We start from the raw sequence: 11,355 nt of genomic DNA, 5'->3' as shown, positions 1-11,355 counted from the left end.
AAACAGCTCCAGCAAACCTTCCTTCCATTTCCCTACGAATTTCCTCTTTCTATACCACCCAAACTCATCCCAAATCATTTCCTTGGCTGTCATATATCCTTCTAGATATGGGAAAGCATTTGGAGAAGCATTAGACATGGAGAAGCACTTGGAGAAGCCTTGGACAAGAACTTAAGAAAAAGGGTTTTTCTACTCTTATTGCATTCATTATGTTTTCTCATTTCTGTCTTAGTTTCTTTCCCATTATGAGCAGCTAAATCCATAGCTAGGGTTTCAATGTAACCTGACAAGACAATTTCATATTTCAAGTTAATGTTACCCTTTGTTGATTACTTCTAATTTTCTGGTCTCATTCACTTGTTCTTAGTTGAATCTTTATGCATGTTTAAATAACTGGCCACTATGAACACATGCATGTTGGTTATCTAGTTCAAGTTTACATAAACACCATATGACTCTTGAATCGATTAGTGAATGAGTGGGTAATGCATTTAGAACAAACACCATGTTTAAATGTTTACTTGGTTCCTTTGTGTTCTTCTTAAGCTTAATGGATTCAGATTCATAGCTTAGACTAAACACCATAGCTAAGTTGGGTTTCCTGAGTACTTGATTAAAACCAAACACCATATGGATAATCATACATAAGAAAGAACGAACTCCAGAAATTGTAATCAACTTAGGTGATTGTTAACTTGTAGCTTGAAATTGGATTGTCATGGTGAAGTTGAACCCCTAGTGCTTGTCTCTTTTGTCTTTAAATTTTCTAAACATCTACTTGCTGGTAACTTGCTATTTTGCATTCTCTTTTAGTAGTTTTCAGTTACTTGTTGTTTTGCATTCCCTTTTTGTAGTTTTCATTCCAACAAACTCAACACAACTTCATTTAAATTCTGTTTAGTCTTAGGGTTACTTGTGAGTCTAAGTAGTAGTAATAAGTGTTTTTCATCCAAGTCTCTGTGGAACGACCTCGTGCTTGCATTCCTATACTATAATTGGTTTGTGCACTTGCGAGAAATAGATAGAGTAAAATCTGTCCAACAAGAAAATGGTGTCGCTGTCGGGGACTTGATTAAGAGTCTTGTTACTATTGTTTACTTTCTTTAGTTTTTCTTTGTTTTCAGGTATTGCATGTGGAGCAAACCATTGCTTGAACAAGTTGTATCAGCGGTCAAGAAACACTCTCAATCCGGAACCATTAGGATCCAACCAATCCGGGGTATACAACAACCATCACTTGCTGAATTTGAACAAAGGCTTGTTGAAGCAAGGGAGGCAGCCATTGAATCTATTCTCAATCCCTCAAAAGCCGAAACCTCCAATTCAGCAAGCTCAGAAGAGTACTCTCTGTTCAACATCTTTAACTCAGATCAAGAAGAAGAAGAAGAAGAAAAGATGGCAGCCAATGACCAACGTGCTTTGGAGGATCTTGCTCAACCAATCATACCAAATTCACCTTCATGCATCTTGCTGTCCATAGAAGCTAGAAACTATGAGCTTAAATCTTCTCACTTTCAAATGCTTCCTTCTTTTTATGGTTTACCTAACGAAGATCCTTTGGCTCACATTAAAGAATTTTATACTGTTGTTTGTACTTTGCCTTTGAAGGATGTGTCTGAAGCAAATATGAGGATGAGGGTTTTCCCTTGCACTTTGAAAGATAGAGCAAAGACTTGGTTGATGTCGTTAACCCCTGGATCACTAACCACTTGGGATGCTGTTGCTAAGAAGTTCTTGGAGAAGTTTTTCTCTGCCCAAAAGACAGCCACCTTGAGGTCCAAGATTTTCAACTTCTCACAACATGATGGCGAACCATTCAACGAATGCTGGGAGCGTTTCAAAGGAACTCTAATGCAATGTCCACATCATGGGTTACCTCTATACTTACAAATGCAAATTTTTTATGATGGACTAACCGAAACTTGTCAATCTACTGTCAATAATGCTGCCGGTGGAGCTTTAAAGAAAAAGAATGCTCAAGAGTCATATGACATATTTGAGATGTTGGGATCCAATGCTCAACACAAAGATACTAGAGGTAAAGCTGGTATTTATGAGATTAGTCCTAACAATGAGCTTGCTTCACAGGTGGCTGGTTTACAAAGGAAGCTTGATGCTGTGCTCAATATGGTCCCTAAAGTTCCTCAAGTTGAAGTTTGTGCTATTTGCAATGTTCAAGGACACTCAACTCACATGTGTTCAGCTAGTAATGCTTATCCTGAGTTTGTCCAAGAACAAGCCTACATGATGAATTTTTACAACCAAAGGCCAAGAAATGACCCATTCTCGAACACTTATAATCCTAGTTGGAGGAATCACCCAAATTTCTCTTGGAGCAACAATCAAAATCAAAATCAAGCAAGTTCATCATTCCAGCCTAAACCAAGTTCATTGGAGGACACAGTCAAGATGTTGGCCCAAAATACTTTGCAATTCCAGCAAACTACTAATGGTGCTCTTCAACAACATTCTGCTGCCCTTACTAAGATGGAGATTCAATTGGGACAAATTGCTGATACTTTGAACCAAAGAGAACCTGGAAAATTCCCTAGCCAGCCAAATGTGAATCCCAAGCATCATGAGCAAGCCAAAGCAATCTCAGTTCTCAGAAGTGGTAAGGTTATTGATAATAAAGTTGGCAAAGAAGTTACTAATCATGATGTCGTGAATGCAGGTGATGAACGCAAGGAAGAGACGACACAAAAAGAAGCAATTCCCATTGGCACGTCAACAATTTCACCTATATTGCACAAGGCCGAGAACCCTTATGTGCCACCAATTCCTTTTCCTGGACGTCTTGCTAAAAGCAAACAGGATAAGTCTTTTACTGAAATCTATGATATACTTAGTAAAGTCAATGTTAACTTGCCTTTACTTGATGTGATCAGGAACATGCCAACTTATGCTAAATTTTTTAAGGAGTTGAACTCACACAAGAGAAGGTATAGTCCTCATGAGAAGGTGTTGGTGTCTGAAAATGTGAGTGCTGTCCTTCAAAGAAAACTTCCTCCTAAGCTCAAGGATCCAGGCAGTTTTACCATCGGCATAACCATTGGAGATAAACGAGCTGAGAAAGCCATGTTGGATTTAGGTGCAAGTATCAATCTAATGCCTTATTCAGTGTACCTGCAACTAGGTTTGGGAAAGTTAAAATCCACCACACTCAGCTTACAACTTGCTGATCGCTCAGTAAAATATCCTAGAGGTATAGTTGAAGATATAATTATTATGCATGGTAAAATATTTTACAGAGATTGATTTAATTAAATTTCGTAAGCATTATATTATGCATGGTATTACAGTTTGGTTGACGTTCCTTCTTGTTGGGTGTTTACATATTCTTTAACTATTTGAAACAATGTTGGTATAATTATATATACATTGGTGATATTTTAAATGGTTACATTGTTGTGAGATATATAGGATATGTGAAAGGCATAATTATATCATGTGATGGAAATTGGTTGGAATTGTTGGATTGAGAAAATAATGGAAAAAGAGGGTAATAGAAATAATTTTTTGTGTAATTGAGTCTAACTCTTGGCAGGTACCAGATCTCAGGGATCCCACAGTGCATATAATTTTTTTATTGGGTGATAGGGGATTGGCGAGAGGGAGTTAGACAAGATTAATAACAAAAGGGGATTTATGGGATGATTGAGATGGGGGTTAGTTCATATAAAAGGGCATTCGGGACCAAGTGGTATAAGCATAGTATGGGACGTGCAGGTCTGCTTGTCCAGTTATATGAACTAACGGGAGTAGATGAAGAACATTCATGCATTATTATTAATAATGTGATATTTGGCTGTGTGATTGTATGCCATTTAATTTAGTTATATCAATTTATCGTAAAAAGGTTTACGTCCCTACTGAGCTGTGGTTTCATTCACCCCTAACAAATTTTGCAGGTACTGAACCTAAAATTTAGAGCTTGTGATGATTTTGGCATATCTCTAGAGTGTATTGTGTACATAGCTTGTGGATGAATAATGAGTGTATAACTGTGATCTCAAATGATGACGAAAAGGAGCCTATGGAAGAGTATGAGATAGAGGTGATTCTAGTTGAGTCAAGTGATGACGAGTCCACGGAGGAGATCAATGGAGAAGTGGTTCAAGCAGAGCCAAGAGATGTTCAGAGGAACAAGGACTACTAAGGAGTTCAATCGGCGAGTGCGTCGTACTATTGTGGTGGGGGTGGTTTGTAAGACCCTTAGCAAGTGGCATAGGTCATGTCATGGTTTTGATGTTTTGCACCATGCCAAGGCAAGCCAAAGGTGCATGGGAGGTGCACACGAGAAGCAAGACAATGTGAGTTTTAGGCTGGGAGTAGGGAGCAAAACTTGGCAGCAGTGCAGCAAGACATGGCAGTCAGCACGACAAGACATGGCAGCATAGCGCATCACAGGGTCGTGCAACGCGGATAGGGTAGTCCAACTAAAAGTAAGAGCTTGTAATCCTTTGCTATTTGAGAATAAAAGGTTGGGAACTTTGCTCGTATATTGAGTGTGAGAGTTTTCCTGTGTAGGCAAGTCTTGCTTGGTGTGTGTTGGTAATCACTTGTACCTCTGTGTGAATTCTGAAGCTTCACGAATTGGAGGAGCGAGAAGGCTGACTTAGGAGGAGTCTAAATGTAGGACAAGGGTCAAAAAATTAAAGGCGTTTTTCACCCCTATTACAGCTCCCACCTTGGTGGTTGATGCTACTTCGACACTTTCTATACTTATTTCAAATATATGGGCAATTCTTGTAACTTTCATGCCTTCTTGCTATGTTGGAGGATCTACCTCTATTGTTCCCACTAAGACGATTAGGGATTCGTCGATAGAGAATGGAAGAAGTCTAGCCTCGGTCCCTCAAGAAGATGCCTTTCTATTGTTCCCTGATCAGGTATGGATTAGCTATACTCACACCTTATTTTTCTACTTGGAAAACTATGATGCTCATATATATTTACTTGTAGACCTCAGGTGACATTTTTGACTTTATTGATCAGTGGGATGCTTCCTTATCTTCAGCAGAGGCTTCTACTTGCCTTTCGATTTCCTCCACCATGGTTGGAGCATTTCACGATCTTGGAACCTAGGCCCTACTTCAGTCCTACAGAGATTGAGATCTCATTGTGACAATTGTATAGCCAATATTAATATATATTTGAGTTAGTGTCTTTTAAAGGTAGTTAGGTCTTTTACTTATCTAGGGCATCTTTATATGCCTATATACTATAAGCTTACAACAGATTTATTATTCGATTGTTTTGTGAATATATTGGCATTCTCTACTTCTACTTGAATTGTTCACATGGTATCAGAGCAATCCTCCTGGGTTGCTGCTGGTTTTTTGTTCTTCTCCCCTTATGCCATCTTGATTCGTGTTGCTGTGTTTCCTTGTTGATTTGCTGCTGCGTTTTCTGGTGTTGGCTGCTTTTGTCTTCTTGGTTTTTCATATATTTTTGGGTTTCCGTTGCTTTTGGTTCTTGTCTCTTCTATATTGCTTTGCACATGGCTAGTGAAAAAGATGATTCTCTTCAAGCTATAAGCGTCAAATTGCATGGCAGTAATTATTTTGGGCCTATGTTATGAAGAACTTTCTAATGGGAAAAGGAATGTGGGGCTATGTCTCTAGCGATATTGTTGTCCCATATGATAAAAAAGCAAAAAAGTATGCTGAATTGTTGAGTACGTGGCAGATGCAAAATTCTAAAATCATCACTTGGATCAATAATTCTGTGGACATCTCGATCGGTATGCAACTTGCAAAATTTGGTACATCTAAGGAAATTTGGGAACACTTAGAAAGATTGTACAAGAGATCCAACTTTGCTAAATGTTATCAGTTAGAAAGTGATCTTCGAGCCACCAAACAAGGAGATAAAAGCATTCAAGATTTTTATAATGTTATGACTGGACTTTGGGATCAACTTGCACTGACTGAACCTTCTGGACTTAGCTCTATTGATCTTTATTGTACATACAGAGAAAGCAACGCCTTGTTCAATTTCTCATGGCTCTCCGAGATGAGTTTGAAGCTCTTCGTGGTTCTATTCTTCATCGTAATTCCCTTCCTTATGTTGATTCTGTTCTCAATGAATTATTAGCTGAAGAGGTTCGCTTAACATCCCATGCTGGCATGGGTCTTCTTCTTTTGCCAAACCAGACAGTCTTTGCTGCCCAATCCCAGCCCTTTCCTCCTTCACAAAATATGTCACGCCCCAGAGTTGCAGCTGATGAATGCGCCTTTTGCAAAGAAAAAGGTATTTGGAAATCTCAATTTCTTGTACTCCTTAATAAAAAGTCCCAACCACAGTAAGTCTTCCCACCCAAACGATCTCCAACAGCTGTAGTTGTTTCATCCCTTCGCGAATCTTCCGCCAGTCCTACAGTGTCGCTTACTGCAGAGCAATTTCAAAAGCTTTGTTCTACCCATCAGCCTAATGCCTTGTCCATGATTTCCCATTCTTCAGGTTTGCCTCCCTCATCTTCTTCAGGTATAACCCCATCCACTTGGGTCTTTGACTCAGGCACTACACATCATATGACTAGTGATCTGTCATTGTTTACTTCATTGTCTTCTTTGTCTACATCAATTCTTTTTTGACTGCCAATGGCACTTCTATGTCATTGGCTGGTATCGGTTCTATCACAACTTCTGGCCTATGTCTGTCTGATGTCTATTATATTCCCCAACTCACCTTGAATTTGATTTCTATTAGTTAATTATGTGCTTCTGGCTATGTTGTTCAATTTTCTTCTACTTCGTGTTATGTACAGGATCCTCACTCCAAGAAGCTGATTGGGACAGGCCGTAGAGAGGGAGGATTATATGTGTTGGAGAAGCTCCAGATTCCCGCCTTGGTGGCTTCATCTATTGATTTGTCGTCTTTTTGTCTGAGTCCTAAGTCGTCTAATTTTTACCTATGACATTCTCGTCTTGGTCATGTCTCTAGTTCTCGTTTGAAATATTTAGTTTCTACAAGAGCTTTAGGCAATTTCAGATTGTAGTGGGTGTAAACTTGCCAAATTTTCTGCATTACCTTTTACTAGAAGTTCTTCTATTTCTTTAGCACCATTTGATTTAATTCACTCTGATGTGTGGGGCCCAACTCCTATTTCTAGTAAAGGGGGTGCTAGATATTATGTTTCTTTTATTGATGACTACTCTCGTTATTGTTGGATTTATCTTATGAAACGTCGTTATGATTTCTTTTCTATCTGTCAAAATTTTCGCGCCCTTGTTCATATACAATTTTCTACTGTCATTAAATGTTTTCGGTGTGACTTGGGTGGTGAATATACCTCTTGTGCTTTCACTGACTTGCTTGCCTCAGATGGTACCATGCACCAATTCTCTTGCATTGCCACTCCTGAACAAAACGGCGTTGCCGAAAGAAAACATCGACATATTGTTGAAACTGCTAGGTCTATGTTGCTTTCTGCTGATGTCCCAAATTTTTTTTGGGGTGAAGCAGTTCTAACTGCCAATCATGTGATTAATCGCATTCCCACATCTCTCACCTCTGGCATATCTCTGTTTGAAAGATTGTTTGGTACCAATCCTGACTATTTCTCATTGAAAGTGTTTGGTTGTACTTGTTTTGTTTTTCGTCCTCTTGTCGAACATACAAAATTATTTGCTCTCTCTACTATGTGTGTTTTTCTTGGTTATGGCGACGGACAAAAAGGTTATCGTTGTTATGATCCTAGTGCACAAAAATTGTATGTCTCTCGCCATGTGGTTTTTCTTGAGCATATTCCTTTTTTCTCCATTCCTACTAGTTCTCCTACTTTATTGAATTATGAGCTCATGTATATTGATCCTTTTTCACCTACTAATGATGATTTCTCTTACTCTGACAATGTTAACATTTCTCCTGTTTCTAGTTCCCCTTCTAATCCTTGTGTTACTTCTCCTCCTATTACTCAAGTGTATTCTCGCAAGAAACATGTCGTAAGTTCTGACACTAATAATCCTTCTTCTCCTTTGGTGCCTACTTCAACTTCTGTGGATGTGGATCCAATAACACCTCGTTATCCTTCGCACACTCATAAGCCCTCTCATCGGTTTGGTTATTCTTCTAACGATTTTAGTTATTCTTGTTATTCTCATGATTTCTCTTCTTTCTTATCCTCTATACAGACTCTCTCTGAACCCAACTCCTATAAGGAGGCTATATGTAATCCTCTTTGGCAACATGCTATGAATGAAGAACTTTCTGCTCTGCATAAAACTGGCACATGGGATTTGGTTCCTCTTCCTCCCGGTAAACATGCGTTTGGATGTCGATGGGTCTATAAAATTAAGACTAAGTTTGATGGTTCTCTTGAGAGATATAAGGCTCGTTTGGTTGCTAAGGGATTTACATAGGAATATGGCCTTGATTATGAAGAGACCTTTGCTCCAGTTGCCAAGATGACTTCTGTTCGTACCTTACTTGCTGTTGCATCAGTTCATCAATGGAGTTTATCACAAACGGATGTTAAAAATGCTTTTTTGAATGGGGATCTTTTCGAGGAGGTGTATATGGTTCCCCCTCCAGGTGTTCTTCATAATCTCGGGGAGGTGTGTCGTTTACGGAAAGCTTTGTATGGTCTTAAACAAGCTCCTCGTGCTTGGTTTGAGAAATTCTCTGCTGTTATTGGTTCCCTTGGTTTTCAATCAAGTGCTCATGATCCTGCCTTGTTTGTTCGTTCTATCTCTGCTGGTCGTATCCTTCTCCTCCTTTATGTTGATGACATGATTCTTACAGGTGATGATTTGGATGGTATCACCCAATTAAAATTGGCTTTACATGATAAATTTGAAATGAAGGATTTAGGCCCCTTACGTTATTTCCTTGGCATTGAAGTTGCATCTTCCCCTAAAGTTTATTTTCTTTCTCAGTTTAAGTATGCCGCTGACGTTCTTCAAAAAGCTCGTATTACAAATACTAGAGTGGCTGATACGCCTCTTGAGCTCAATGTGCGTTATACTCCGTCTGATGGTACCCCTTTAGATGATCCTACTCTTTATCGCACTATTGTTGGGAGTTTGGTTTATCTCACTATTACTCGCCTTGGTATTGCCTATGCCGTTCATATTGTTAGTCAGTTTGTCTCTTCTCCCACTACTCTTCACTGGGCTGCTGTGATTCTTATTTTACGCTATCTTCGAGGGACGTTGTTTCAAAGCTTATTGCTTCCTTCCACCTTAACTTTGGAGCTTCGAGCCTTTTCTGATGCTAGTTGGGCTGGCGATCCTTTTGATCGAAAATCTACTACTGGTTATTGCATTTTTCTTGGTGATTCCCTCATCTCCTGGAAGAGTAAGAAACAATCAGTTGTTTCTCGTTCTTCTGCTGAGGCTGAGTATTGTGCTATGGCCTCTACTGCTGCTGAAATTGTTTGGCTCTGGTGGTTGCTTCAAGATATGGGTGTTTCTCTCTCTCTATGTCTACTCCTATGTATTGTGATAATAAAAGTGCCATTCAAATCGCTCACAACTCTGTCTTTCATGATCGCACAAAGCACATCGAGTTTGACTGTCACTTTGTTCGTCATCATTTCCAGCAGGGCACTATCTCTCTTCCCTTTGTCTCCTCCACCATGCAATTGGCCGACTTCTTCACCAAGTCTCACACTCTTGCTCACTTCCGCTTTCTTCTTAGCAAACTCTCGATGCTTAATGCTGTAACATCATGAGTTTGACAGGGGGTGTGACAATTGTATAGCCAATATTAATATATATTTGAGTTAGTGTCTTTTAAGGGCAGTTAGGTCTTTTACTTATCTAGGGCATCTTTATATGCCTATATATTGTAAGCTTACAGCAGATTTATTATTTGATTGTTTTGTGAATATATTGGCATTCTCTAATTCTGCTTGAATTGTTCACACTCATGTCCTTGGCCTGACAGGGATGAAAGAGCCAGGCTCAAGGCTGCCATTGAGATTTTGGCAAGCTCCGGCTTTTTCCTAAACCAATGCTCAGGGACTAAGGTCACATAACTCTTTGATCAGATGGAGAAATTTGCCCTATGTCGCTGTTCTCTTCAGGAAGAGTAAAGGGCTTTTAGGTAGTGTGATCATGAAGCAAGGGATTGAGGCTACTCGCTAAAGGCGACAGGAGGTCACGAGTATTGATGAGCAAATGAGGCAACTTCGAGAGAAGGGAGCTACCATCATTCCCGAGGTCTCCGAGGATGTCCGGAGCAATGGACCTCTTGAGGCTCAGCTTTGACAAGACTCGATGACGGTGAGGTCATTCCAAGCAAGGAAGCTAATGATTCAATCTACATTATCCACTGGAGATGGTGCATTGGAGAGCTTCAGGGCTACCCTTTGTACCCTTTTCCCTGATGTCTAGGTTCATGTTAAGCTATTAGTTGGCCCATTATGTACTTAGCTAGTCTTATTTTGTTTGGTCACCACATGTGGTAGAACTAGCTCACATACAATCTCTTAATTTATGAACAAATTCAAATCCAAATTATTATTGAGCAGTCTTCGCTATATAAGACCAATAAACCTCAACTTAACACCACAACCTTATGCATTTCAAAGATTCTGCGTGAAAATGATGAAAATGCCCTTGGGACCAACTCGGGATCCAAAGCGGTCAAACTTGTCCAAAAAATCTAAAACTGTGTCCTATGCCATGTCGACACCGAAAAAAGGCCAACGACACCCATTGTCCAAAAGTCACCATTTGGGTTCCGTGGGCCCCACATCAACCGACACTTTAAACAAAATACCTCGGATTGACTCAAAACATATACCATCAGACTCGGATCGAAAAATCAAATTGGATGGACTAAAAATATGGTGTCGGAGGTTGTCGAAAAAGCCTCTACTCGTCGGAGATGCTAGTGGGCTTGGTTAAGGTTTCATCATCTTCTCAAAAATTCTACATTTTTTCCCAGTTTTTCCATAGTTTTGTACTTTGTTTTGACTAACCAAATATCCATTGAAATGAACCAACTTATAATGGTTTTAAAGCATATTATCTCTAGTTTATAACCCAACAAACTACACTCAAAACGGAGCTATAACGAAAGAGAAATCAAGCTCAAAAGTTGGGCTCGTGGCTGGGTTTTTGCAGATTCTACAGAAAACATATTTTTCTCCAAAAATTTGCAACCGCGGTTGACAAAGAACACTTAACCAAAATCGACTAAACCAATTGTGTTTTGTTCCTCGACAAGTATAGTTTAAAGAGATATTTAGTTATATACCCATTTTTAGCACCAATGATATAGATAAACCCAACACCGTTTAATTTCTATAACAAACAAAAAAAAATTGAAAAAATGAAAGTTGTCCCTATTGAATTTAATTTTGATTATTAAATTACTTTGATGCCCTATAAAGTGTTTTGG

General features: G+C 39.2%; 1 non-coding gene across 1 annotated transcript; it reads right to left on the bottom strand.

Moving 5' to 3' along the window:
- Positions 1–1,767: 1,767 nt before the first annotated feature.
- On the bottom strand, positions 1,768–1,874 carry LOC148293139 (small nucleolar RNA R71). Its single transcript, XR_015825956.1, has one exon. It is a non-coding gene; the product is annotated as a small nucleolar RNA R71 (small nucleolar RNA).
- Positions 1,875–11,355: the final 9,481 nt, after the last annotated feature.

The sequence above is a fragment of the Prunus avium genome, chromosome 7, assembly GCF_965620075.1.
Source record: "Prunus avium chromosome 7, drPruAviu1.hap1.1, whole genome shotgun sequence".
Taxonomy (NCBI): Eukaryota; Viridiplantae; Streptophyta; class Magnoliopsida; order Rosales; family Rosaceae; genus Prunus; species Prunus avium.
The sequence above is the reverse complement of the archived record's forward strand: the minus strand, read 5'-3'. Positions and strand labels throughout refer to the sequence as shown.